This window comes from Mustela putorius, unplaced genomic scaffold (genome assembly GCF_011764305.1).
Source record: "Mustela putorius furo isolate JIRA1106 unplaced genomic scaffold, ASM1176430v1.1 tig00003838_pilon_pilon_pilon, whole genome shotgun sequence".
NCBI classification, from domain to species: Eukaryota; Metazoa; Chordata; class Mammalia; order Carnivora; family Mustelidae; genus Mustela; species Mustela putorius.
In genome coordinates, this window is record NW_025421991.1 from 1,667,984 (window position 1) to 1,671,749 (window position 3,766).

General features: G+C 36.2%; 1 pseudogene; it reads right to left on the reverse strand.

The window, feature by feature from the left end:
* Positions 1 to 1,436: 1,436 nt before the first annotated feature.
* LOC101684040 lies at positions 1,437 to 1,807 on the reverse strand (annotated as a pseudogene).
* Positions 1,808 to 3,766: the final 1,959 nt, after the last annotated feature.

Consider the following 3,766-nt stretch of genomic DNA (forward strand, 5'->3'; position numbering starts at 1 on the left):
TAGTGTGCCATTGGTCACTGGGTCTTACTGTGTGTCAATTAACCTAGCAAGCTGATTAAGTGGAATTTCACTGAGAGAATCTACTGTGTTATTACTGTGATTATTATTATGTTTTCTTACATTTTTCAAACTAAAATTCTGACTTAATTAATCCTCTTCCATGATCTCAAACTTGGGCTAGTTGAAGACTTACACTTGCCACATATGACCTTCTGGAGTGTAATGGAAACAATGGGTGCAGCTATTTCAACTGCTTATATTTGGCAAACACAGAGGTTGGGGAGTGTTTCAATTCTATATTCTTATTGTCATGTTTTTCTGCTTTCTCACAACTCTGATTTAGCTTGCTCATTTAAAAAAACAGAAGTTGGGTTGTTTTACAGACATTGGCTTTGGCAAGAAACCTGATTACAATTGCTAAGATTCCTAGTAGCAATATCAAGGAATTAATTAAAATGTTGAGACCAGAGTACCTACCCAGAGAGATAAAGAATGAATGTCATGTAGTCCCCAGCTCTAAGTTTCTGCATTTGTTGAAATACCTTCAGGAAGTAATTCAGTTATTTAACTCTGCAGGGTGACAAAAGGTGATACAATACACCATTTTTTTTCTTAATGATAAAACTGTAGGAACCAAAATTCTTTCTTTCTCTTCCTCCCTCCATGACACCTCATAAAATTGCTTCTAGAATGAACTAGTCATACTTTTGAGTTTCTTTTATGAAATTCATAGCTGCAGATGTTGGAGAGGACTGTTTTCCCTTTGTTTAACCACTTTAGTATAACTAACTCATGAACACACAGGAGCAAGGCAATCTGCTCCTCAATTTTCCATCTTGGGTATACAGCAGCAGCGTGCATCTGAGTCATGCAGAGTCCCCTCTTTAGAATGTGTGCTGTTAGCTCAGAGGTGCTAATAATCAAATTAGGCTGCAAACAAATGGCAATTTATAATGCTGAAACTAATGAAAGGTCAAGGAACTAAACTCTGCAAGGAATTTTAATTATCCAGTTCTTTTTGACTCCACAAGAACATTTTTTTAAAGGAACACTGCCACAGTATTCAACTGGTACTTTTAGTTTCATTAAAATGATTTACATAACCTATTACATAAATGGAAAATACAAACTTTCCAAGTAAAACAGGGATCTAAAATATTCTCTTCAAGTTTGGAAAGCAAGCACTGTCTTGGTTTGATGTGCAATTAGAATACCTTTTATAGAATCTTTTGATTCCCATAGCGCTGATGAATGGAGAAATACAGGACCTCCCTACAAGGAAAATCTCTAGACTGAACAGACTATAGACAGTGAAGAACTATAACAAACAAAAGGACAATAATTTTTCTGTCCTTGTTTCCTGTGCCATTTCACTTATATTTTACTCCCCCCCACTCCCCCCCCCCTTTTGCTTGTGTTTCTTGATGCCATGATACTTAGGACTTGACCACAGAGTTCTGCACTGGGTACAACTCTTACTTCTGCTGCTGCTTCTTGGTCTTCAGCTTTTCCCATGCTTGCATGGCATGTGTTTTCTTGGGCTGAAGATCCAGAATCTTGTACTTCTTGCCCTTGTAGAATTTTCTGAGGTTCATCTTTCTGAGTCTGATTAATAATGGTGAGAATGCAGGCAATGGATTTGCAAACAACTTAAATCTTTGGGGAACTTGGATGCCATAATGCCTGCCAGTTTGGTGACATGCAGCTGGTACTACTCCAACTTTAGGTCATCCAGCTGTTTTAGCAGCTCCTTTTTCTTTCCAGAAAGATCTCAAATTCTAACCTTGTCAATGGCTACACAAGCCATCATCATCTGCTCTTAGAAAAACAGCTTTTTTTTACTTCTTATTTGCACTTCACTCTGTTACATGTACATCCATGCACACCACCACAACCACCACACCCACCATATCTGCAGGTCAAAATGCTCTTCTTCTTTCATGGTCTAACTTCTTTTTGGTGTGTGTTTGAGGTGGGCTTGTTTATTTATTATTTTTGTTTGTTTGGAGAGGAGTGGCAAAATCAATTAACCAAAGAAAGCTATACTATCAACTAAATGTGGAGTCTCTCATGCAAAAATAAAAACAAAAAGCTGTTATCTTTAAGCTAGAGAAAAGATTATTTCAGAGATATTGGAGATGTTAGCATCAATAGACTGTGATCACTGCTGCTCTGGAAATGCTTTTGTTACCAAGATGGTTAATTGTTCAAAAGTAATATTCACCCATGAAGCCTATTTAAAACCGAAGAATGCATCTGGGCAGGGAGTTTTCTTTCTTTTCTTTTCTTTTCTTTTTTTTTTTTTTCCAGGGAGTTTTCTTTCATCAATAACTTTGTCAATAAAACAGCAAATGAAACACAAGAAAATCGAGCATGTCCATATCATCAGAACAGCTAGACAAATAGCCCAGGGCATTGAAGGGTCTGGGTTTTTAACTAGATGCCCTTATTGTTGGAAAAAAAAAAATGTTGAGGTATGAAAGCAAATCCCACAAGGAAAATGGGACTAATGCAAATAAAAACTTTCTTCCTTAAAAGGAAGACAAAACCTGGAAATTCTTCTGCTAAACTTGTTATCATCACACCCTGACATGTGACATTGCTTCATTATTTAAATTGTTAGCTTATTGTCGTATGAGGCAGTGTAGCTTAAAGGCTAAGACCATGAGCCATAGAGTCAAACCAAACCTGAGTTCCATCACTTACTAGCCACATAGTCTTTGTTAGGTCACTTATTTATTTCTAAGCCTCAGTATCCTCATTTGTAAAACTGGGATAATAGCAAGACAACAAGAGTCCAGGATTTGGAGCCAAAATGCCTGGTTTCAAATCCTCTGCTCCACCACTTACTAGCTGTGTGACCTTAAGCAAATTGCCCAACTTTTCCATAGCTCAATTCCTCTTCTTAATAAAGTAGGTCCTATTGATTGTCAGAACCTCACAGGGTCATCATGAAAATTACAGAATATCTAAAACAATTGATAAGGGCTTGATAAATGTAAGTCATCAGTCCTACCTTCAAATATTGCTAGGATGAAATGACTAAATGAAGGTAAAGCTTTTAAACATAGTAAGTGTTCAATAAATGCTTTCTTTTGTTACATATTTTCCTTTTGACTCTTTAACTAACTTTTAAATTCCTAGAGGACAGGTCTTCTATTTTTTTTTTCTTGAAACTATATTGTTTAACACTGCATTACATGCAAATAAGAGTGGCTCAACTATAGCCAAAGGAAAGAGTAAAGAAACAAGCCCTCATGCAAAAGTAGAAACTTAAATATCCAAACTGTAGACTCACAGGCCATGAAAAGATTGAGTTTATTTAAAAATGATGGTACAGGTCAGAAAATATTTTGACAATTTATAAATATCATCAAGAAATAATTTGACATTCAATTTCTTAACTGTGTAGGGGAGAAAAAAATCATTTCTTTCTATACTTCTAGGTTTGTGGCTACATGCTAAAAGTTGATGATCAGGATTATATTATGGCAATTATTGAAGAAGGTGGAACCCTCTTCTATAACAGCTATGTAGGTATAGAAAAGCAGAAAGAAAAAGTGAAAAAAAAAATTTAGTTGAAAGAGCTAATCTGCCCAGACCCAAAGAGTGAGGCTGCAGCCTGAGAAGTAAACACTGTAGTTAATTGGGGCATTTTTTTAAAAGATTGATTTTATTTATTCATTTGTTTGTTTGAGAGAATGCAAACAGGGGATGGATGAGGAAGAAGGAGAAAGAAAGAGAGCATTCCAGGCAGACCCCATGC